The sequence below is a fragment of the Lycorma delicatula genome, chromosome 5 (genome assembly GCF_047948215.1).
Source record: "Lycorma delicatula isolate Av1 chromosome 5, ASM4794821v1, whole genome shotgun sequence".
Taxonomy (NCBI): Eukaryota; Metazoa; Arthropoda; class Insecta; order Hemiptera; family Fulgoridae; genus Lycorma; species Lycorma delicatula.
The window spans coordinates 108413705-108441101 of NC_134459.1; the positions used below are offsets into that span (position 1 = coordinate 108413705).

The following is a 27397-nucleotide window of genomic DNA, read 5'->3' on the forward strand; positions in this document are numbered from 1 at the left end:
TTTTATTTTTTATTTCTAACGAAACTCTACCGTTTTAAAAAAGTTTGATATGGTCTTGTACGCCTATTAAATTACACATACACATTTTCTTAAAATGAAAAGTACATGATATTTTTTCATTTTTTTATTGCTTTTGAATTATTATTTATTGTAATTTTTTTCCAATTAAATGTTAATAAATTATTAATAAATCAATATAGTATTTAAATTAAAAAGAGGAGATGAAGTCGAATTCGTACCGATGTGCGTTATAAGATCCAAATATTTCATTAATTACAATTTTATTTGGCTATAACTCTGGAACCAATGAAAATAAGTACCACTTCTGATGTATCATTGAAAAGTTCTCTATGAGGGCTTATCAATGCAGTTAAGAAAAAGTCCAAAATCCAATTTTGGGCTTTTTTGGACACTTTTGGTCAAGTCGATTGCAATCAAAAGGGGAAGTGTGCAACTAGATGTTACAGCAGTCCTAAATTCAAAATTTCAACATCCTACGGCTAATAGTTTTGAAGTTATGCGAGATATATACATACGTACGTACAACGTCACGTCGAAACCAGTCAAAATGGATTCAGGGATGGTCAAAATGGATATTTCCATTGAAATCTGAAATCCGAAATTTTTCGCAATCACAATACTTTCTTTACTTCATACAAGGAAGTAAAAAAGATGACAATACAGTTGTAGGACTTTCCCGCAATGCGGTTCTTTTCTGACGCACGGCTTACATACACATCTTAACTTAAAATATTTATAATTTTATTTAAATATAATGGTATTTTTTTGTTTATTTAATTCCGTGATTCTAACTAAAGTGCGCGTGCATGCCGTATTTAATTCGCGCGGGCGTGTCAGTACTAGCGGTCACTGTAAATACTTTTTTACACTTTAAATATTATTCATATTTTAATTTTACCGCTCACCTGTGACGTTACAACATAGCAGACGACTATAGCTACTCGATCATGAATACCGGTGTTCTTTGTTGGTCGGGTTTCAATTAACCACACATCTCTGGAACGGTCGACCGGAGACTGTGAAAGACTACTCCTCTTCATTAACATTGATACATATCATCTTCATTCGTGCGTTGAAGTATAATACTTTATTGCGGTTCCGGAGGCTAAACAGAAAAAAAGAGAAAGTGAAAGAGACGTCTGTACGTCAGTGCTACATTAGTGTTACTTGTGGTGAGAGGGGATACTAGTGACACACTGTACCCAGTGACTAGTTAGAGCATTTTCTGAGGGTGCGATTTTGTAATATTTTTTGATCGTTAATAAATGCGCCTAAGAAAAATAAGACCTTAATTAGTCGAAACCTCGTGGGTGACCTTGCTGTATAGCCTCACCCCCTTAATCTTCTAAGTTGAAAATTTAATGGCATCTATTACCCACATATAGAAGTAATCTGCTGCCTAAGTTTGGTCAAAATCGGTTGAGTAGTTCTGGAGGTGTAAGGTGATTTAGGGTGCGACACTAAACACCGAACACACAAACCTACTTACGAACATTTGGAAAATTTCCATGCGATATTTTGGTTTTTTTGGTACCTTAGTGTCAAAATATAAAGATCCGGTAAAAACCGCATATGCCCAAATTGGACCGATTTCCATACTTTTTACCTTTTATTGTTATAGCACTAGGCCATAAAATGATGTGCTAACCTCTTTATCGATCTTTAAATGAAAAAGGTAACAACCCTTTTTTTGAAAAAGAATGAATTTAGCACCTATTTTTTTTTTTCTTGGCTTGATATTGCCACATAAGCTAGAAGCTTATGCTTGGGATATGGAAATGGAAATTTGAAGCCTTATGAAAAATGCCATACCTCATTATAAAAAATGACATACCTCACCGGGATTCAAACCCGGACCCCCGTATGAAAGGCCGAGACGCTATCACTCCGCCACGGAGATCGGCTTAACTATATAAAGCTTTCCGTAAGATTTGCTTTAAGTTTATTTGTTAATTATTTCGATGTACTTAGCATTTAATTTTAATATATAGTTACTTCATAAATGACTAATTTACAATTAACTTAAAATTTATAATTGGTACAATCAGAATCGTGTTTAAGTACGTGTTTTCCACATCCCAGTGCAGTATTTTTCTACTGGATACCAGCCAGGGTTATTTTATTTTTTAAACAGAGTATATATTTTTTTAATTTTCTATCGTAAGTAGGCAGCTTTATAAAAAAAAAACTGTGATTCCTTTTGAATACTCTTTCGATACATTTTAGATATGATTTAAAGTTATCGATTAAAACTTCAACAGTATCGGTAAATCATTAGGTATTGTAAATGTAAAAAAAATGAATAGGTAAAATCAAAATATTTCATGTATAATTCAGTTAAAAACACTTAAAAACTAATTTCTCACATTTTATATACATATTTTTCTTTTTACTAGAAAAGCAGTAGAAGCTGTAGAAAAACAGCTTCCTTCCAACAACTTTGTTGCGTGTAAAGAGAAATATCGTCTTTTAAAAGTTAATATTTTTAGCATTTTAATTATAGAGGATTTAGCTATTAACTAGTATTCAACAACCAGACAGGAGGCAAGAGTAATCAATTTGCAGGTAGCTCACGCCCATTACTTACACCAAGGATGAAGCTGGTATACAAGTCCCATTATCCAGAGTTCAGAATTAGAATTCTTAGAGTTATACCCACACAACCGAAAATGAGTAGGAAAGGATCAAGTATAAGAAATGAGGTGGGTAATGAGAAAGGAAGATCAACCTAGGGAGAAGCCGAAGTACAAGACAAATAACCCTATCCACTGGAAAACTCGATGCCTCTTTTAGATAAAAAGTGACCATTCCGTCCACAATCTTTCGGAATCTAGATCAGGAAGTTTTTACCCAAACTAGAATACTTGTTGATCAACAATTTTTTATCGATCGATTTTAATAAATGCTACAGGAAAAATTGCTTTTCCTCCACAAATTAAAGAATTAACTTGTGAAGGAAAATGTATAAAAGCTCAAACACTCTTTCTTATCACCGGAATCGTGTAATATACGCAATTTTAAACAGTATTAAAACATATTAATATATATATATTAATATCTTAAAAAGAAAGTAACAAGAAAACTTACTTATATTATGGTTTATCTCGTATTATGGTGCAATCGCTACTCACCTGTAAAAAAAAAAGCAACAATTAAAACCGAATCGAAAGTACAAAATATAATTTAATTAAAAATTACGTAATTCTATATGGAATGGAAAATTTACATAAAATACTATTAACAAACAGTATGTATACACGTAATAGAACATGGAAACAGTGTTATAAAATAATAACTAATGATGGGAAAAATTAACTCGCAGATTACAATAGGATAACGTAATTATTTTGTAAATGTAAATCAAGCTGAAAAAAGTTCGCAAAATATATAATTATAAAAATTTAATTCAAAACATCTGAAAATAATAATGTACGTGTTAATGCAACATTTAATTTGTTTTAAAATTAAAATTAATAACCATAACGATTTCGTAAACGAAAATATTGCGTTAAACTTGTAATTTTGTGATTATAAAATTACAATATTCATTAACAATCTGCAACATGCAACCAAATAAACTCAACGCCAACAATGGTTAATATACACAACCTAACATCGAAAATTACCCTTAAAATTATTTTTTATACCGTATAATATTCATAAACGAAAGTACTCTGAAAAAGATACGGAAGTTTAAAAAAAGAAAAAACTCCGTAAAAAAATATCCGAAATGTGGTGTTTTATATATATTCATACAAAAAAATTTTTATACTATTTTATGCATTTAATATTTACATTTTTTAGAGTTTGTTTCTTTTTTTTTAATAAGTTGGTGGTGAACTTGTCATCGCAAATCAGCTAATTTCGAAATCGAGCGTTCTAATGATCAAATCCTAGTAAAGGCAGTTACTTTTAAGCGGATTTGAATAATAGATCGTGGATAACGGTGTTCTTTGATGGTTGGGTTTCAATTAACCGCAAACTTCAAGAATGGTCGACCTGAGACTGTACAAAACTACACTTCATTCATATTCAAACATATCATCCTCATTCATCCTCTGAAGTAATACCTTACGGTGCTCCGGAGGCTAAACAGAAAGAAATAGAGAGAGATGATTTATTAATAAATAGCAATTTGTTTACATGAAGAATACGAAAAGCGGCTCAAAATTCAGTCCAATTTTCCATTCTGGAAATGGAAAAAGATTAAACTACTACGATTTTCGCTGTATTTCATTAATTGAAATCGTTTTTGAATAAATGAGAAACAATTTTGTTAATAAAAAATATAATTATGAAAATGAATGTTTATAGACACTGATGATTAAAAAATTGAAGTAGTTGCACTTTCGGAATTTTGGAATTAACAGTATAATGAATTTTAGTAAATTATTTGCATCAATACATAAGACATGAATTTCCACTCAAAATAATTATGGCCGACAAACGGAAATCGAGGCTTTTTCAGGCTATGTTTATATGAAAGGAAAGGTATTGGACATACCGAAATGTATTACATTTATTTGCTACACTCTAAAAAGTGATTTAAAAAGGACTTTACAACTTCATTAGCACATAAAAATTTATTTAAATAATTTACAGATTCGATTAAGGTCTCATTTCATAGCAAAAGACACATCAAGTTTTGACTCTTTTAATTTATTAGAACCGAATTCGACCACCAGCGATCATTGTGGTTAAAAATGGAACGAGCTCGCTGTTTGTTTTGGTTTCACGATTTGCAATCAGCAACTGCAGTTCAACGTAATTTTCGTAGAGAGTACGGAAGGGAACTTTCTAGTAAGCGTAAAATTTACGCTTCCACCAAATCTTCGTTGAGACAGGGTGTTCTGTTAAACATACAAAATCATCAGGACGCCCACGCATTCCTGACGCTGCTGTGGAACAACTCTGAGAGAGCTTTGCACGTAATCCAAAGAAATCAACGCGACGTGCATCACGTGACACAGACGTTTTACAAACTATTTTTAGGCGTGTAAAAAGAATAGGCGCCTAAAAATAGGCGTAATACACGCCTACTTTTAGGCGTAACGCCTAATTTTTAGTCCATAACGATTGGACTTAAAGCCATACAAACTAAACGTAGTTCAACACATTACAGATGACAACAAAGTTGCTCGGTTGCAGTTTTGTGTGGAAATGATGAATAGAATTGCAAACAACGATACATTTTAAAACAGTGTAACTTTTACTGATGAGTCAACGTTTCACATCAACGGCAAAGAGAACACTCATAACTGTCAAATATGGGGTAGCGAAAACCCGAAAACCCTCATGAAACTTTGCAACGCATTCGTGATAGCCCTAAGGTAAATTTTTTGCGCCCTAGGCAAACAAAGACTGTACGGCCCGTTCTTCGTCCGGGAGGCAACCGAAAATGGTGTCATTTATCTGGGAGGTGCTTTAAAATTTCCTAATTCTTTAGTTAGACGATGATGGTCAATGGATGCCATTACTATCAATAAGATGGGGCACCAACTCACTACCGCCTACAAGATTCTCAGTCGGTAGATCGGTCGTAACGGTCCAATTGCACGGCCACCTCGCTCCTCAGATTTGACCCCGCTTGTAGATTTTTCTTGTGGGATTTCATTAAAGATTGGGTTTACGTACCGCATTTGTATGCTGATCTTGTTGAACTAATCCTTAGAATTAACATCACATCTGCAGAGGTAACACCCGACTAGCTGGCTAGAGCCTGGAATGAAATCGACTTAAGTAGGATGTACGTCGCATTACAAATGGAAGCCATATCGAGCCAAACTGAATATTGGATCACAAACTTAATGTATTTTTCTATGAAATGAGACCTCAAACGAATCTGTAAGATATCTAAATTTTTATATGATTTTAAAGATGTGAAGTCCTTTTTGAATCACTTGATAGGTCGAATCTATTTATAAAACTGAATATTTCAGGGTTAATTTAAGTGCTAAATTAGAATAATAGTCTTAATTTAAATGCATACCTTCAATTAAATTACAAAAAAAAACCAACAACAATAATAAATTTATCGAATTACAGCACAAAATTCTTCACACATCAGGAAAAATTTAAGTACAGCTTTAAAAAGATAAATTTACTGCGTTAAAACGTTTCGTTATGATATTTTTAATTCAGAACCTCATTATAATGGACAACATATGCATTAAGAGTAAATTTAATAATAATTAATTATTATTAATTTATTAGTCTCTCTCTCTCTCTCTCGAATATATAGAAAGTGTATAAAATACTGGTTGGTAAAGACTATCGGAAGCCAACCTTTTGCTTTCTGCTTAGATTTTTCATATGTTTTATTTTATATTGAGTTTGCACTTTTGTTTCACATTTTGTTAATAGATTTCTTTTTTTTATCACTTTGATTTTGTTTTTTAAGTAATTCTGTTGTAACTAATGGTTGTTGAATAATCGAACTCGTATTTATGTATATTTTTTTTATGTAAAAGTTCTTAGGCATATTCCTACTTATTTTATTCCAATAAAAGTTAAGCACCGATCATTTAATGTATATTAATATGTTTACAGAGCAAGAAAAATGTTGTTATACCAGAAGTTTATTATCATAATGAGATTGGTTTTTACTTTAAAATATTTCTTGTTATTTAGTTTATTTTATACTTAAAAATCCCATAAAATATAAATTAAAGAAAAAAAAAATCTTGCGTAGTTCTGCATAAGAAGATTGACTTTTCATTATTTGAAAATATGTAATATGAAGTTACAAATTTTCTAACTTGTCTCGCTCAAATTTTTTTGACCTTTAATTGAGCGTAATTAAAAAACTAGTTAACCAATCTTCCCCAAATTTTCACATGTGCAACTTCAGATATACTATTCGTACTACAGACAATATATCTAGATTTCATTGAAATTGATCTACAGTTACGGAAATTTTTGAACCACAAAACTTTATAGGCCTATAAATATATGTTCTCTATATATATATATATATATATGTAATATATATATATAAGGAAACCACAATTTAAGTGAATGGTATCTTCTTATTCCTCATAACTGAAAACGAAAAGAAAATTCATTTTCACTCCCGCACTTCCTTCATGCAACCAAAGTAATACCGTACTTTCCTTCGAAGTCGGTAAAAATAACTACATACTTGACGTGAAAAGGTTTGTAATTAGATAAAAATTCTTAAGGCATCACTCTCTTCTCAACTAACCAAACGTTTTAATATCTAAACTAGTCTCATTATACCGTTTATGAGTACAAACGTAATAACTAGCTTCATATAAAATATAATGAGTGGAGGAAAGTTCCATTTTATTTCTCAATCAGTTTTAAAAAAAGTAATTTCATTTCATTATTGAAATTAATCGACAAAAAATTACAGAAAACTATCCTTCATTTGCTAATTTCGAATGAAAAAACCTTTACAGCCGAGGGAAACGTGGAGAGAAAATTTGAAAACGTACTTTATTGACTACCAGAAAATAATCATTTCTCATTGTCTTCGCTAATTTAGTGTGATTTTTGGGTCAGTAGTTTTTCAATCAACAGCCATTTTCCCATGTATTTAAACAGAATAAAATTAGACACACGAGATGATGAATCGAGTTATACTTCAAACTGATCGGCAAAGACACAAAGTGATACTACAGAACGTGTTTAGGTAACGGTTGGTGGGGCATAAGAAAGAAATAAGTCGGATATATTAACATACATCTATATTTCACACATTCAGTTCTTTATTTTATTTCTATGGTACTAAACGATCTGTTCTCAGTTTCTAATAAGGCAGACTCTACCGAAGTATAGAAGAATTAAGCTGCGATTGAATAAAATTTGAATTACTTTACGCGTTACGCTTACGACAGAATATTTCATTCGCAGAATTGAACAGTGTACGTTATATATTGATCTGATACGTAGGGATATAGCGATTCCATCGCCCAATAATACCGCATTCAACAAGCCATATGACTGCCGGGAGTATCTTCCCTTATTAAGTGACAACGACCTCGTGTTGAGGGCAAACGAGCAAGTAGGGATCAGGATATTCTTTAGGTTGAGAAAGCACCCCTAAATGCGGAAAAACCTCATAATTAAAGAAGATATAAGGATGTAGAAGACACCCTTAGGAAAGTCCTGAATTAAGGCTCAAGATAGATATCCTTAGGAAATCACATTAGAAGCCAATGATCGATAACGGTCATGGCACAATAAAATGAACAGTTTTCTTTAAATCTCACCTTTTTTAAACACTTTTCTTTAACTTCGTTCGCATAAAGGAAAATGTTTAACACAGGGTTGTTAATTGCGTCATTGCAGAAGTGTTAATGATTAAATAGAAAATCGTGGTACTCCTAACACAAGTTAAGTAGTTATCGTTACATATACTTATAATTGAAAAATGTATTTTAGAAGGATGTAGTGAGATTATTACTACATTTTTTAATAATTTTAAAATTTCTTTTGCTAGGTGTCAAACCTTTAAAAATGTTATATTGTGTGTATATCAATTGTTATTATTACAAACTTCTTTAAATGTTTTGTTGTATAATATTGAAAATCTTATTTTGTTTGCTACATAAAGTCTGCCACGCTTACATGTTTTGTTTTCAATAAACTTTGAAATCTGTATGTTCGTATTTAGTTTCTATATAATTTACTTATACCAAATTATTCAGAATCAAATTCTCAACAATATTTTTCTTTAAATTTTTAACTGTTTTATACTCATTTAACACAGTTATTTTACGTAAAACATAAAATAGTGTGTTTTTCGACCACAATCATTTTAGTCTGCCTTATTAGAAACCGACACCGAAAATTCTCACAAAATACTAAAAATACAGTTCTGACCTATTTTTTTCATTTTTTATTTCAGATTTCATGTGGAACCAGTAAATTTACCCCTTAATTTGGTTCCTAAGAATGATAGTATGGCTTAATTTTACCGAAAGCACAGAAATCATTCACCAGCCGACACTCACTAACGAAGCGTTTCCGAACATATGTTTATATGAACTTTCTTCTTTATTTTCATTTGTAGAATGTATTTAAAGTTTGTTATATTCCTCGTGAATCATTCTGCATAAATATTTAATCGAAACTGACAAACTTCAGGAAATAGTTTATAAATGTTTGACCGGGAAATGAACTCAAAAATCACCGAAAATATAACTCAAATACTTCCCGCAAAGTCAAGTGAGAATCTTCAATCGAATTATAAAGAGATTAATGAACATTACACAATATATGAGTTTTTTAATGGTACAATAACAGACAGAGGTATTTTAGATTTAACACGTATTTTACTGACAACCTGTAATTAAGTGTGAAACAATCACCTTCATTCACACGTTTCACTAAAATTCTATCTAAACTTTCACATAATTTACACTTTAACTTTAGGAACTAGTGTTAATTACTTCAAACTGAACGTGCAAGGGAGTACAAAGAACCAAAATTATACATGAATATGTAAAAATTATACAATGTACTGTAACTAAATAACGCTTAAAAATCCATATACTACTGTTGATAACGTTTAACAATTAAATATAAATTAGAAATTGTCAATTAGCGAGCATAGCCACACCTTTTTCCGTCACGTTATCTTTCACTTATATAATAATATATTATGAATGTATAAATATGAAAACAATTACTTTCAAAGATTATGCATGACATTACATAATATAAACTAGTTTCGTCCCATTCACACCTTGGGCGGGAATTTTTTATCACCTCACTCACATAAACAATCTGAAGATAATCTTTCACGATAAGTTTTGTAGAACATAGAAATTAGTGTTTTTCTCTAAGATAACATATCAAACAACGTGTAAAGAATTAAAAAAAAAGTTCATCCTACTTTTTTCTAATCGTGCTTTATATAAAAAAGTATTGTTACGAATTATTTTTTTATCTCGGGTTACGGTAATAAAAATCTTGAAAATAGAATCGTACAGCTAATGAAAAATCGAAATCAGATTTTACATCTGGACTACATACTGTATATGCAATAATAATATTCAAGTATGAAAAGGTGAGACAAAGCGGTGCATAAAGGTTACCAAATGAATTAATCTTGAATGGAAACATACAGAAGATACAATCTCTGAATAGGCCATCTACCATAGACTAGCACTAGTGAAAGAAATCTTTCAGAAACACAGCTAAGGATCAAAACAGATGGTCATACATCAACAGAAGCAACTTCTCAGAAAAAAGCACAACAGAAAAAATTCCTGCAATAGGAAAAAAGAAAGGCTCCAAGAAGTGAGTAAGTGAGAGAATAAAGATGGCATTCAGATATACTAAATGATTTAATAAATCTAAGTGGGAGAGATGCAATAATAAGATAATGATGTAAATAAATGGATAAGAATGACAGACTATTAGAAGATGAGATTATGAATCATAATCTCATGTTTTAATTATAAAACAAGCATGAAAAATAATATGAAAGAGGGAAAATGGAAAATCATGAGTAAATTTCTATTGTTACTCATGATTTTCCCATGAGTAAATTTCTATTGATCCTACAAATTTGGCAGATTACAATTATAAAGAAAATAATTAATGCTTAAATACAAAGTTGATAAAATTATCACCTCATAAAGAACTCTGCAACGACACTCAATATGATGCCTAAAAACTCAGTGATGTTTTCTAAGTTATCATATTTTACTAACATTACTAAAATTATGGCCAATAATAATTACTAAAAAGGAAAACAATTTATTAGAAGAAAAATGTCTGACTTTGTACAACTATAAAAAGTTTTTATTTTTAATAATTATAATGATGATATAATAATTATGATTAAAATTTAACAAACTACATTTATAGCTCTTAATCCAGCATAGTACTCGCTCATCTAAATTGATATCAAGTGCTCAATGGGGATCATTTTCATCAAGTCCTTCAGAGCTCTCACCACCTGAATTCATTGCTCCTTCAGGCATTTCTCCTTTACTTCTATTTACTTAAACAGGTAATTCGTTTTCAAATTCTTTAACACCGAACTAGTTTCTTTATCAACTTCTATTCCTCCCTTTTTCTTCTTCTTCCGTTTATTCTTTTTTGGAGATTTTCTTAAATATTTGTCAGAATTTAAACCTGAATTAGTAGTAAAATAAAAAACTAATACAGTATGATGAACTGAAAAAAAAATTATATTACCTCCTGTTATGTAAATAAAATTTTATGAGTTCTTCTCTATATCTTCAGTTATTTTATAAATACTTGCCATGCATCACACATAAATATAAAGCAAAATTAAAGTATTAAAAATCCACATTCTGATGATAAATTCATATAATTCTGATTTTTCTAGATGTTTTAGTTAAATATTAATAAATTAGGTACATTTAAATACAGATTACATTATTTAAGGATAGCATAGTTTTTCTAATCTCTTAATATAACTACCAATTTTTAACAGTTATTCGACCCTTCAAATAGGCAGATGTTTGTCAATAACATCTTAATTTTTATCTAAATATCTTTCTAGCAAACCACTTCTTAACGTTTGGAAACAAATAATTGTCTGAAGAAGTTAAGTCTGATGGTTAAAGCAGGGAGAGAGAACACTCACCTATCTGCAGCCTGCTCTCAGAGTTTTTACTCCCTAATCAGCAAACAAATTTTATAAATTAAAATAGTTATTTTCTTACTTTTTATAGTTAAAGTTTAACTAGATTTTTAATTATATCTTTTCATTTATAACTGTATGTAATTTATAAAATTTATTTTCTGATGATGGAGTACAAACTCAGGAAGTGCTACAGATAGGTGAGTGGTTCTTACCTTTTATTTGAACAGTAACTGGTGGATTTAAATATTTGTTTTTAAAATAACTTGATGACGCACACGCACACATACACAATGTATTATATATTTTCTTTTGGTAGCTTCAGTAGCATACCAATGGTTTTTTAATTCAGTATAACTTCCTCACTTTTATAATTGTCCTAACTATAAAAAAATTAACAAAAATGTATCAATTTTCTGCCTCACACTCTCTTCTCTCTTACAATTATATTCTCTCTTATAATAATAATAAGAAAGTGTTTTTCTTATTCAATTACTAATAAATAAATAATAGTTATATAGTCATTTACAATTAATAAGCAAGTTTCTTTTTGAACAACCAAAAAAAAGATTGATATAAAACGTAGATATGGAATACCCCGTATTTTAAGTGGAACAGATAATTCAATTTCTGCTACTGGAATGTCTGAAGTGATATCATTATTTGTTTTCAGATAATGTGGGTTCATAGCCTGTTCCAATTTACGAGCCTCTCTTAGCTAAAGAAAAATAATAATCAAAATTAATCTGTTCATTATCATTAAATAATACTATATTAAGTTGAAGATAAACTTAAGTTGTCAAATTTTATTCAACATATGATAAAAATGTTAAGCACATTGTACCAATACAGTACAACCCACTCATGCTGACATTCTCTCTACTCATCCAGACATTCATCTGACTGGACATGATTCAGATCAATTAACGTACAGATATTTCAGAGATCTCATATCACAGTAAAAATTAAATGTTAAATACATAAAATTTCAAAACATTTTTAATGAATATATTAGATTCAAATTTTTACTTACAATCTGATCAATTTTGAAAAAAAACTTATAAAACAAATAGTCAGCCAATAAAATACAGTGTCACCTTGTCACTCATATTTCTTCAAACAAGGGATAGTTCCACTGAGTTCAACGTACTACTGTGGCTACAAAAGCTTATACTTACAAATAATGCACCTAATTGATGGGTCTAAAATCTAGTCTTTAATTAAATGATGGTTGAGTAAACCCTGAAGCCTCAATATACTGATTTTACTGTTTGAACTTTACAATACTAAATCACTTTGAAAGAAAAAAAAAATCAAACCAAAATAAAAAAAAAAAAAGAACAGGAAACTCAAGTTTTGTAAATAATATATATATACATTTAACATATCATAATGCTAAACTGACCCAGATCCTCCGGATATCTGGATGAACAGTATCTGGATAACAATTTGATATTATTATGAGTACAAAAAAATAAATATCAAAGAGAATAAAAATATTAATTTTTTAATAAAACAAAAGCAAAATAGAAAAAATATTCAGTTAGAAAAGTATCATCTATATTTATATTAGTATCATTTGTATTTATATAACAAAGAAGATTAAAACTGGAACCATAAGAAAGGAAGTAGAAGAGTGATATTCTTTATAATTAAGGAGGTATAACATTTCTTACAGTACTGCTACCAATTTTTAAAACAGAATTCATATTATAGCAAACACAAATATAACATTTGGCAACGGATGTTCTGAAGTGATGTGAGAGCACTTCTAACGGTTTGATATAGTTTTTTTTACTGAATAAAATATGATGGCCTGAAATATTAATGATTTAAATGTTAAATACCTGTGAATAGATGTAAAAGATCATCTGCACCTAAACTTACGTATGATTACAAGGATGAAACCCACCGGGTTGGTCTAGTGGTTAACGTGTCTTCCCAAATCAGCTGATTTGGAAGTCGAGAGTTACAGCGTTCAAGTCCTAGTAAAGCCAATTATTTTTACACGGACTTGAATACTAGATCGTGGATACTGGTGTTCTTTGGTGGTTGGGTTTCAATAAACCACACATCTCAGGAATGGTCAAACTGAGAATGTACAAGATTACACTTCATTTAATACATATCATCCTCATTCATCCTCTGAAGAATTATCTAAACGGTAGTTACCGGAGGCTAAACAGGAAAAGAAAGAAAGATTACAAGGATGAACAGAAATCAAGGGAGAAGGAGAATGAAATAAGGACACATTATTATTCTTAGAATGTGAGAAGGAAAATATAACACCCAGCAATGAATTGATAAGTGATACAGTAGTTTTCGGTTACAAAATCATTTGAAAGTTTACCATGCCTTTTGAATTTGATTTTTGCCTTTAGTGATCACAATAGCTCACAGTTTTCACTATTCAAATTTCACTTTTAAAAGTGAAATGAATAAAAACTGAATTTCCACATCCGAAAACATATCATTGACCTTCCTACAGACATAAGCTTTAAATTTTCTCTAATAGGAGTCAAAGGATGTTTGCAGACTAAACTTTGTTGCTTACTCTCAGATTTAAACCCATCTGTCAACAGTTATTATCCAATTCAAAAGAATTGGATAATACCTCATCATTTTCATTACATATTACCTTCTGGAGAATTGTCAAACAATTATCTTTGTGATTTAAGCCATTGGCTTATATTGAACTCAGTTCCAACTTCATCGACTTTAATTTGTGAATTATTGTAATCTGTTTAACTGTTTCAACATTGTCATAATTCTTTGAAAATGGTTGTCTGTCAGGTGATGTATAACCAGGTGAGCACAGACTTTTAAAAGTTTAAAAAGTCACGGATGACTATAAATAACAAACCATTGGCTTGTATTGAACTAACTTGCAATTTCATCAAGTTTATTTTGAGAATGAGTAATTTGTTTAACTGCTTCAATATTGTCATAATTCTTTAAAATGGAAGGCCCATATTTTTGTTGTTCATCACAGAGAGAAATCCTACCTTTTCTAAAGTGAACAATCCTTTTAAAGCAATCTGACAAAGGAGCACTCATTTTAAATTGTCTTTTAAAAATAATCATAACATTAACAATGGAACAATATTTCCAATGAATAAACGTATAAGATTACAATCTATACCAGAACAGTCAGTGTTGTAAGACATGTGATCGAAAGGAAAATTTCACTTTATTTTTGGCGATCCCTCATACATTACCTTCATTAAGTAATATATATTAATTTTTTTAAAAACAAAAGCCCATTTTTAACATAAGATGTTATTAGTCTAGAATACTAACATTATCTTTATAATTGGTTAAGCATACCCTTCTGGAACTTGCACTTTTTGTTGAGCTTTAGGTGCAACAGGATTAAGTTCACCAGAAAATAGGGCAGCCATTTCACAGGCGATAATCTCTATCGGTTCACCACCTTTAAATTGTTCATGAATATACTGAACCAGATGCAAAGCTGAACTTGGACGCTCCTGGACTTCAAGATCTGCACTCTGCACAAACTGAGGAAGCCTTTCACAAACATGTGCACATATCTGGAAAAAACAAAAATAAATAAAGATATGTTTACTAAAATAAAAAAATTAATACACCACTACATTAATAACTTTTATTTATAACCAATCATTTGTTTTTTCATTAATCATTTAACTGATTTGATAAAGATCATAATTCTTTTCTATTATGTACTAAAAATTTTAATTTAAAAATATTTACTACATTTTATATCCTCAATTACTTGTTCCACATACTCTAATCTTTGATTTTCCCAAGAGATTTTACTCTTTCTCTCTCCTTCTAGTGACAAAATTAAGTTACTTTAAGACTATTAATTAAAAACTACAGATGATCAGCCTTGTTCTTTTGGTAAGATTGTACTCTATGCTTTTCCTTCAAGTCATCTTCAAATCGCTTCACTTTGTAGTCTTATTGATCAAATTAATTTCCAAAATAAATAAAGTACATTTCAATGCATTATTCTATTCCATCCTGGTTTTCTACAGAATACACTTCACTCTTATAAATCACAAAGCTTTGCAAACATTTTCTGGTGAACTTCTTTTGCAGAGTTTAAGTAATACTTCCTTAATATTTTTATTTTTGGGTCCTGAGCAAGACAGCAAACCATCATCAAATCAACCTGATTATTAAATCATTCCTTCTAAAGAGGGTAGGTGATACCCTCTTTCCTCGATTTCTCTTTCTCAATATCGATTCTAGATGTGTCATCCTAAGTCTCATCCTAATACATTCTCCTGCTGAAGGGGGAGGGGGGGTCTGCCAATTCAGAAACTGTTTATTTATAAAAATTATACATAAATAATAAAAATGCTTATATATTTTATAATACATAAATAATAATTTACTTTAAAAGTAGGTGAAACTAATGTTCAATTAACTTCTAAACATGAAAAGCTAATGTAAGAAAATTAATTTCTATTAGTTGAAAAACTCTATGGTATGACATAAACACACATGTTTATATGTTCAATCTAGATATATAAAGAGATCACACAAAACTGTTATATTTTCAAATTAATTATCTAAATAAAACAGATAGAGTATGTTTGTTTATCAATAGAAAATGTGATAAATAAATGTCATTACACAATCAAGAACATTTAAATGAATACATTTTGTCATTGGATGTATTTTACAGTTTCAAAAAAAATTAATGATGGCAAAGAATCATATAAAACATTTAGGAAATCTTTATATATCATACAAAGTAATGAAAAACAACTTCATACTATAATGAAACAGCATAAAACTGTGTCTCATGTAAAAATAATATCAGTTATTTATAAATAAAAAATCTTATATTTTTAACATTTTTGGCGAACTAATATTTTAAAAATGAATCCCACTCAGGCCCACCCTTGTTTTTTGAGACTTAAAAGTTTATTTATTAGTGCAATTATTTACTTCAATAAGTCGTCTTGATTTGGCGCAGTTATTTAAAAAGGCTAAAAAATTACAGCTTACAAAATGAAAATTTGTGTACCATGATGCCCCCTAGTCCAACGCAGTCGAAAATATAGTGTGTCCATAAAATAATGAATGACAGATGAAACAGCTTCAGTGATTCTTTCTTTTAAGTGGTCCAGATTTTGAACATGAATGGAATACACTTATGTTTTACATAACCCCAAAAGTAGAAATCCATGGGGAGGTAAGGTCTGGAAACCATGGGAACCAGGTAATTCACCCTTCTCGTCCAATCCAGTGCTAAGGAAATGTTTCATTAGGAAAATCCTGCACAACTGTGGCAAAATGTGAAGGAGCTCTGTTTAACTGAAACATTATTTGGGATGCTGCATACCCTTCTAACATATCCAGGAAGAAGTTCCCATTACAGTTTCTTCAGCAAATTAGAAGGGGGCCAATGCTTTTTTTTTTCCCCCGGGCCGGGTATCCAATCAAGTATGCGCAGCCCACGAAAGTGTCCTTTAAACTGAAAGGAGGCCTCCCCACCCGCCAGCTGTTCGTCCAGCCCGGCAGGTCAGCCCCCCCGGGTTGGATCTTCTGTTTTAATGTGCCTGCCTCAAGCCCCTCCCCACGACAGAGAACCAGGCCCGACAAAGCCGTCCCTAGCCCCCACCGAGGGAACCGGGTCTTGGTCTTTTCATTACCCAGTTGTTATGATCTCCAAACGAAGGAATGATCTTCTTCTCATAGCTGCTTGCCTTAACAAAAATATTAAACTACTAAGTTACCACGGGGCCTCAATGGCCTCTTAAAAGGGCTACATCATCTGTAGCCTTTAGTACTATCTTGGCAAACTCCTCCATTTTGTTCCAATAGTCATAGGATCGCAGGAGAAAAAGAAGCAGATTCTCCAGATTTAATTCCTGCAGCCCTGCACGTCGTCTATGTATAGTCCATCTATTACAGTGGAACAGAGTATGTTCGGCAGTATCCGAATCCTGGCAGAACATGCAAATAGGTGCTGGTCTTCTACCGAATCGATGTAAATAATATTCGAAACTACTATGCCCAGATAGTATTTGAGTAAAATAATAACCAACCTCACCATGTCCTCTACCAAGCCACATGCCCAAGTCGGGTATCAATCTCCTGGTCCAGGTAGCTTTAGTGGAAAGATTCCATCTGTCCTGCCATATGCGCCTGATGTTAGCTTGGGCTTCTTGTTTTGGCATGCCACGATACCTAAGTGATCGCTCTTTAACTAAGAGGTCGATAGGGGGAACCGATGATAATACACAAGCCGCATCGTAAGAAATGGTGCGGTATGTAGAAGTGATGTTTATAAGAGCTTGCCTATGCAGAGTTCTAATTCTTACGACATTTTTTGCAACACAAAGTGCTTTTTCCCATATAGGTGCAGCTTACAATAATACAGAGGTTAGAGTTGAGGCAATGACCTGCCGTCTAGATGCACATGGAGCTTCATCTCCAGCCAACGATCTTGTTAAAGCCTTCGCAGTATTCTCGACCTCTTTACATTTCTGTGCGAGATGAGGACTAAACTTTAGAGCTGGGTCTATAATGACACCAAGATATTTTGTTACAGCCACACGGTCTAATCTGCGATCGCCCACGCAGAGATTTAGGTCTCTGAGTTGCCTTCTTCCAACCAGAAAAATGTAGTGACATTTACCTAAAGACAAAGATAGTTCTCGGTCCAAGAGCCAGTTATTAACCAATGTTAGCACTTCATTACCGGCAACTTCAAGGTCACGTTCAGTTTTGACTTCAATTAATATAGCCAAATCATCGGCATAAGCAACTAACTATTTCCGAGCCTTCAGGTAATCTCAGTCTGAGTATTCCAATTACTATTAGCCAAAGCAAGGGGCCTAACACAGACCCCTGCGGCACTCCTCCATGAAGCACGATATCTAAATTTACCTTCGAGCGCCTCGACCAAAGTCCACCTATCAGTCAGATATTCTTGTACATGTCTTTTGATATAGGAACTAATCTGTTTGTCTGTGAGAGCTGCCATAATCGTATCCCACCGGACCGATCCAAAAGCATTTTTTATATCTAACAGAATAAGCAACGGGATTCTTCTGGTACGCCACGTACCAGATCTGATTGACAATACCCAGTTGGTAATTTTTACCAAAGCTTGCAGCGTGGATCTATGTTTCCTGAACCCAAATTGGTTATCATGAAGCCAGTCTTTGGACTTAATTCTTGGACGAGTCCGTTCGGTACCAAGCGCTCTGCAACCTTTCCCATATTATTGATGAGACTCAACGGCCGATAGCTAATGATTTCTTGTACTCTATAATTGGCCACGTCTTTGATTTCCCAGGGGATTATCTTCATTAATCCTTTGAGGAGGGCAGCCGGGATTCCATCCGGACCCGGACTTTTTTTTATCCTTCAGACCAGAAAAGGCAATAGCGACCTTGTTTTGTGTAAAGCATTTAGCTTCACAGTCTATTATGTCCGTATGTCCCTCGTCTTGAACAGGGAAGAGGCTATGAAGATGCAGTCTGGCCGTTTCTGTAACTAGGACAGGCAAGCGGGTCCTAGTCCCTTCATTATTTTGTATGCCCGTCCCCACGGGTCTGAATCCAAGTCAGCACACAGCTGTTTCCAACAGTTTCTTTTACTAGTCTTTATTAGATGATTCAAAGTACGCCTAGCATGGACAAATCTTTCTTTCGCCTGGTCATATGGCACACCGCCAGCAGGCCACAGCCTTTGCTTTTTCCTACGCCAAAATTGTAACACTCTTCGCTGATCTGCAATTTCAGACGTCCACCAATATACTGGGCGACAACCCACCCCAAACTGCGGGACTCTACACAGTTCTGTAATAATTGATTCTTGAAGGACTTGCGGCGTTACTATTCTTCCATCAGATAGGATCCTGGCAATCTTGTTAACCACCACCTTAACTTGTCTTGGACTAAATCTAAATCGTGCAGTGGGTGATGTTGGAGGTCTTGCGCCTTCCATAACAAGCAAAGTTGCTAGGTGATCGCTTCCAGTTTCGGATTCAAGAACGCTCCAACTAAAGGTGGAAGGATTCCATCTGCCGTCCACCAGCGTAAGATCCAGCACTTTTCTATGGCCTCTTGCCTCATAGGTATAAGTGCAGTCATTCAGGCAGATCAGCCCTGTGGTCATAATCATGTCAATGAAGATTTATCCCCTTGCATTGGTATAAGAGCTGCCAGTTAAAATAGACTTACAATTAAAGTCGCCTAAGAGTATAGGTCTACTAGGTACCCACTGTATGACTCGCTGCAAATCGTCAATGTACTTTGCAAAGTCCCCAATATTAATGTTTGGACTTACATAACCGGCTATAAGGACAAAGTCCGGAAGTGCTACTGTCAGAATTCCCTCACCTCTATGAAGTAGGAGCCAGCCAAGACGGCCGGAGACATTACTGAAAGCAACACCCCCCAGCCGCATCAGCCCACCAGTCACCTCTGGCTGCCGTTCTCAAATTGGGCTCTGTGGTGACAATAAAGTCAACCTCAAGATCGTTCGCAGTCTCCCCCACCAGATCGTGGGAAAGAATGCTCCTGTTGGCATTAGATAGTATTATTTTAGCCATTATTTAGGTAGTCCACACTGCACTCCTCCCGTGCGATGGTCTGTGCCGTTGTAGTCAAGGCATTTAGTGGCCACCCTGCAGTCTCATATCACATAGCCTTTCTGACGCAGTTGTAACAAAGGGTTGGCCTATCTGGCCCTTACATACCGTACTTGTGTTATCAGCGGCCCATTTGACACCTCACATTATCAGTCCTGATATAAGCCTGGCAATGAACCCAGCCGACCTTAATTCTACTGGAAATTAACTTAGTTGCAGCCCTCTGATTAGTTATTACTGTCACATTTTGAGTATTTCCATAAGCCTGCCGCAATGAGGTAATTCTGAAAGACTCAGTGTCTCCAATAACAGCCGTAATACCCTCGCTTAATTCTTGCGCTGTAGTACTCTCTTCCATGTCTTTAACGTGTACCACTGTGCGTCGGTCGCCCTTAGTACGATTGAAGGTCAGAAGCCCAGTCTCTCAATGTTGCGGTAAACTGAGCCGCATCTTTAATTCTGACTTCCAAGTCTTCATTTCTACCCTTACGAAGGGACAGGATTTCCCCTGCCTCGTCTTTAAAGATCTTGTCCTTTACAGTCCGTAGTAGATCAGCATACGTCGCCCTTAGTAAGATCTTCTTGACCGGGCCTAGTATACACCCAGCAGAAGCCCTGTCGCCCTCTGTCGAGTCGTAAAAAACAGTATACTTATTGGTCTGAGTGTCGTATTCGTCATCCATAATGACAGAAGTGTCTACAGCTATCATTCCAGGCTTCTTGCCCTCTGCCATTGCCCTTTTGGACTTAATGATATCAATAAATTGACAGGTATCTGTAACGCCCTCTGCAGGCAAGGTAATTAATTTGGCTTCGGACATTGTCCAGGCAGACCATCTCTTAGCGGTCATATGCAGAAGTTCCTCATCAGTTAGTTCAAGACTTAATGTCTTGCTGATCTGCACCAGGGGGCATATCAGTCTGTGTATACTGCGATCTGGTCTCTGGAGTAGTCGTAGTCTCCTGCAGATGTTTTAAAGCAGTGTATATTTCTCTTAATTCTTTACTATGGTCATACATATAAATAACATGTTTTTCCCAGATGTTGTTTGAAACGCATCATTGCTTGTCCTAGTCAAAGAGTAACCTCCTTTAAGCCACCAGTATAGACCTCTTCTTCAGAGGAAGATTGTCTAATTCTTTTTTGCCTTTGGGATCAGTCGGTTTCAGTGGCGGAAGGCCTGAGGATCCCCGTCCACTAGTAGAACTTTGTTCTGCTCTATCTGCCATAGATGATAAATAAACTCAACAACTATGAAGCAGTTGTGTTCTCCAAGTAATTCCCTTTAATTTGATACCCCACACGTGGAGTAGTAAAAAATAAGGGGGGTCAACGGTCCCCCAAAATCGAAAAAATTAGGGGGTCAATCAATCGGGAATGACCCAATTTGTATAGATCCTGAACGGTTTTTTGATCCAGGACCAACGGGGCGGTAAAAAATAAGGGGGGTCAAAACGGTCCCCAAATAAAAAAAAATAAGGGTGGACAATCGATAGGAAATAACCCAATTCGTATAGATCCTGAATGGTTTTGGTCTACGACCAACGGGTAACAAGATATGAACGTTTAAAGTTACCCCCATATAAAAGTCTGTAAACACTTTCAATTCAGTATACCTACTGTTATTAGTGACAAATTTTCAGTCCTTGTTTACGTTAAATACAGTGATATCACTCTCCTGTATTAACTTGCACGAAATGTCCACTACAAAAAACAGAAATAACTCCGTTGTCTAATTTTCCCAAAATTGTAAACACTTATTTGTATATCCATCCTCGATGTGAATCCAAAATTTCCGTTTAAAACAACAAAAAAGTTTTTTTTAAAATTTAAAAACTTAGTAATCCGTTAACCAAAAATTCTATTTTTTCTTTAGACTTATCCAGTAATTCAATCACAATGTTAAACAGCACTTTCCTTTAAAAGCCTTGAAACATAACATTTTCAGAAAACCAGACCCAAAATTTCTGCGATACATTAGGTGTACATCTGAAAATTTCTATTAAAACTTTTTCCTTTAAAAGCCTTGAAACATAACATTTTCAGAAAACCAGACCCAAAATTTCTGCCCATTGCTGCTATGCTTTTCCTTTATAGCTATGGTAATGAGTAGCAGCAACAGTGCTACAGCTGGGAAAGTAAATATATAAATATCTGCTTTAATTATCCACTTTCAAAACAATAATGTAAATAAAAATTAATAAAAGTAAAAAAAAAAACTTAAAACATATAGACAAACAGTAATTATATTAGATATAGTACCAAGATAGCATGACTGGCTGGTGATTTAGTCAGCAAAACAGTAAGCACTTTAAGAATATTTTGAACATATACAGCTTGAATATGACCAGATAAGGAATTCACTCTACCACCAAGCATTGCTTCTAATGTTGCTTCAGCATTATCCAACTCCCTATGAAAATAAAAATGAAGTCAAATTATTAAATTTTCTTTTAATAAAATAAAATAAAAAAATTTCTATGAATAAAGATTTTACTAAAGCCACACTTACTGTAATTGTAGTCAACAAAATAATATTTAAGACGTGAAAATGATTTATAGAAAAATAAAATACGTAAAGGTGCTCAAGAGAAATAAAAATTAGCAGAAAGGCAATAAATAAAAAGTGAATATGAATAAACATGGAGATTTGTTTTAACACAAAAGAACGATTTTGTTACGGTTGAGTAACTTACACAGTTTCATAGAAATTATACCATAACAAAAGTGCTTTTTGTGCAATTTAAAGTAAATTTCATTGAATATCCTACATGTGCACAAATATCTGCTTTAAATAGTAAATTTCCCAGTTTGAATTGAAGCCACCCACTGGATTCCATTCCATTTTTCCCATATTATCAAATTCATATCCCATCACTAATGTAATTAATATTAGGATATTACTTGTAATTAAATAAATAAATACGTATAAGAAAAATATATATTGGGTGTATCTCTCAAACTATGGCACATTACTTTGGTAAGTCAGGAAGAATTTGTGTGACAATAAGAAGCAGACAGGAAGTAGTACTGTCTCTAAAATGCAAATCTGTGGGTAAGCCGCACTAGGAAATGATTCTTAAGAGGATAAGCAACTATACATTACTGATCATACCAACACACACAAAAATAATATCATGCCAGACAGACTGTACAAAAGTTCTTTCTTGGAATATATTTATCTTAAAATTGTGCATATTAAAATTCAACTAAAATTTTCTTTAAAGAAGTTTCCTTTGGCAGAAATACAGGTGGCACAAAAATCACTTATTTATAAAGGTACTGAATTTATTTCATTTTATTTATTACAAACAATTATACTTTATGTTCAAAATATTTTCTATCTTCATTAATACATTTTTGCAATCTTTTGGGATTACTGTTACACATTGTATGAAAAAAGTTCTCTAACACTGTCCAAATCATTGAATGAGTCGTAAATGTAATCTTTCAGTTCGTCTACAGTACGAGACTTTCTAGAATAAGTAGCTATTATTACAGTAAACAAGAACATAACGCTGACCGCAATCTGATTTTACAAATGCTGCTAAATTATGAAATTGAGGTTGTCTCTATTCACAATTACACAAAACAAAATGCATGGACAGTAATAGAATAATTTAAAAGATTTTTAGCTTGGAGGACACTCGCAGGACAAAAAATAAAAATACTTAATTTCATCAATGATACTGTTCTAGCTGACTGGTTCTGGAAATGATTTAAATGTTAATAAGAATAGGTTCAATGTCAGGGATTCATTGTCAGGGAGAAATTCAATCTGAAAAAATAATAAAAATTTGATGATGAGGAAAATAATGAGATAAACTCAATAAAAAAAAATTAACAATATTCATTTAGAGCATGGCAACAAAATACTTATCAGTAGGATATACAAAAATACATGAAAAATATTAACAACTAAGAATAAAGGTTCTTGTAATCTGGCGATAATGATAATCTTCAGAAATATGTTTTTTTGACAGCATTATCTAGAGGTTTTAAAAAGAATCCATGAGAAAAAATTTAGAATTCAGTTGAACATTAAAGCATACTGATTATATTAATTTGGTTATAGAAACCATAAAGGAAGACAAAAATTAGAGGTAAAAAAAGTGAACTGCAAAAGATTACCAAGGATGAAATACGTACTTCTATATTCTTCAATAAACCTACAACTGCAATAAACCAACATATCTAACTAACAGATATAAATCATATAACAGTTTCAGAAACTAACTGAACTGGAATGGAAATGAATTAGCTGAAGGTATATAAGCCAATCTACATAATAACATCTGTAAATAGAATTTAAGAACTGTATGTGCAACACCAAACTTAATGGTAGCGGATAAGACTTACACTTAATATTTGCATAATCTCATGTCATGTTATCATTAACAAAAAAAATAATAACAATAGTAACAACAATTAGGAAAAAACACTACAATTAAAAGAATACATAAAAAAATTTACTTACAAAGCAAACTCTCCACAAATCCAAGCAGCAGCATAAAGTACATCAGCCATTTTTGATCCTGGTTGTGTAAGTATGTGTGCATCCGCTAACAACTGAGCCATTTTTTGTACAGCAAATCCTCTTATAGCCGTACACGCACTGCGACAACTAACATTTGAGCAGCTACTAATGGGCCATGTTGTGTACCTTCCATTCTAGTTAAATCTACCAGTACACTTACGTACCTGTTAAAAAAAAATTAAACAAGTAAATACCATAACAATACCGATATGAATTAAAAAATGATATTGAATCGTTCCACAAAAACAATCTTAAATATAAGATCCTAAATGGCAATAGCAAGTATGGAAACTATAATCAGGTAATTTAATGTCAGCAATCTACTGGACCAGTCTATTAAATGAACAATACAGGAAACACAATGCTTAAGAGCGGACTTACTAGTTTTGAGGCTACAATTAGCAAATAAAATGCTGCAGTCTTGACACTATACTGTTAAAACAAAGTATATTGCAAAGTTTCCCTTGTATTCTAATTAATCAGAGCAATACTGCACCGGTAACTAGCCTACTAGTTTTCAGAACATAAGCCTCAATAATAGTTTTTTTAATGCCAGACTTTTAATAATGGTTTCATCTTCTTAATTTTTCTTTACTAAAGTGCATTTGAAAAATAACTATCCATGCATCTATATAAACATATATACTGAGGCAATTTTTTTCCTTGTACTGCGATTAATGTTTTTTGTAGTTTGGTTATACTGCGTTGTGTGCAATTTGCTTCTGTGAGCCAGTCAGGCCGATGACCTTGAAATGAGAATGTTTGTCATGTTCTTCGTTATTCATTGTGTGAACACACAATGAATGAAGGTGGACGAACGTCCACCTTTAAATGACTGAAACCGTTTTTTTCTGTTTTATAACAATGAATATTTCTTGTTAACTACATCTTCTGTGAGAACAGTAGACCAGTATTCTGTTTGAATTCCAGGTACACCAATTCCTAATCAATATAGTATAAGGGTGTTAATCGAGAAATTTAGGAAATCAGGAGAAGTAAAGGAATATAAGTAAATCAGTAGAATTACAGTACTCAATGAAGAAAAACTGTAAGACATATCAGCTAGTATGTGACGTAGTCCCAACAAGTCCATGCGAAAGTCGCCCTAACAGAAAGAGTGCAAGTTACAACTGCACACAACACATAAGGCAGTTCATAAGAAGCTCAGTCTCATCTCATATAAAGTGAAACCGGTTCAAATTTATCAACTTCAGACTGTGGAAAATGAACTCAATTCTGTGAATGGTTTAAACTGTTCCTACAGACAATTCTAACGATGTTTTGGATTATGTTTTCTACACTGAAGAGGCATGGTTTTATTTATCATGATATACGTACACAGAGAACTCGTATTTATGGTCTGCCAACAACCCACAACCATACATGAAAGTCCTCTACGTGATCAGAAGATTGAGGTGTAGATATCCATGAGAAGAATAGTCATTACAATATTTTTCTAGAAACAATAATTCAGCTCGTTATTGTGAACAGTTCACCAGATAACAGGAAGGTAAGCAAGGATGAAATTTATAACATTTAGATTCAACAAGTTGGCACAGCTACACATACAGCCAGGCAATCCATTAAGTTGCTGAAGTAGGTTTTTGGAGATTGAATCATTTCTAAGGGCTTGTGGCCACTACATTCTACGGACTTAAGCATGCTGGATTTTTATTTCTGGGGTTATAAGTATACAGTTATAAGTATTTCAGATATATACAGTAATGTTTGTCAAGGAAAACCTCCACACCTTCTCAGAACTTCAAACTGCTATTCGTAATTTCACCAAGAACAATCCACTAAACAAAACCGTGACAGTCTTTGACAACAGGAAGAAATGAGTGCAGATATATCTGGCTGTTCATAAAAATTATTTCCAACTATTGCTATGCTAGACGATTTACATATTGTTGCATTAGTGTATGACGGGTGTATAGTTACTTTTTGAACACAATGTATATCAGTCAAATAGAGCAGATTAATTATTAATATCTAACTAGCACCTTCAAACAATAAATTTTCAGGTATTCCAGTTGGAACACAATTCTCAGAAAATAATTGGATTACAAATTAATTTTTAAACATCTTTAGAGCTCAATAACATAAACAAACCATAAAGAATTAGAACAGCAGATTATTCAAATGAAAATGCCACAAATCAAATTTGTTTTAGCATAAATTACATTATAATAATAATAAATGTTCAGTTTTCAATAACAGACACATGGAACACAATTAAAATGTTTACAGAGTTACAGATAAAAAATTAAATATCATCAAACCACCATTTAGTTACTGCTATTATTGTACAAACTAGTAAAAATCATTATGTAAGACAGTTAATTAAAATAATAAAAATTAAACTACCATAAATAAACATACCTACCATTCAAAATTAGTAATGTATTGGTAATTGTTTTGTGAGCAGATGTCAATTATTTTAGAAAGTAATTCATCTCTATACGTTGTACCTTTAGCTTTATCCATATGTACCATTAACTTTTTAACTATTTCCATTAGTTTTCTTTGAGACCTAAAACAAAAATTTTTAATTAATAACTCCCAAGTTTTTATTTTTAATTTCATTTGAGTACAAGTTATCCATAATCTTTGTCTAGAAGAAAACAAAATTAGATTTACATCGTATCAAAA

At 32.8% G+C, this 27397-nt stretch overlaps 1 pseudogene; it reads right to left on the reverse strand.

The window, feature by feature from the left end:
- The window catches only part of LOC142325288 (AP-3 complex subunit delta-1-like), a 91860-nt pseudogene that overhangs the window by 60786 nt on the left and 3677 nt on the right, over nucleotides 1–27397 (reverse strand).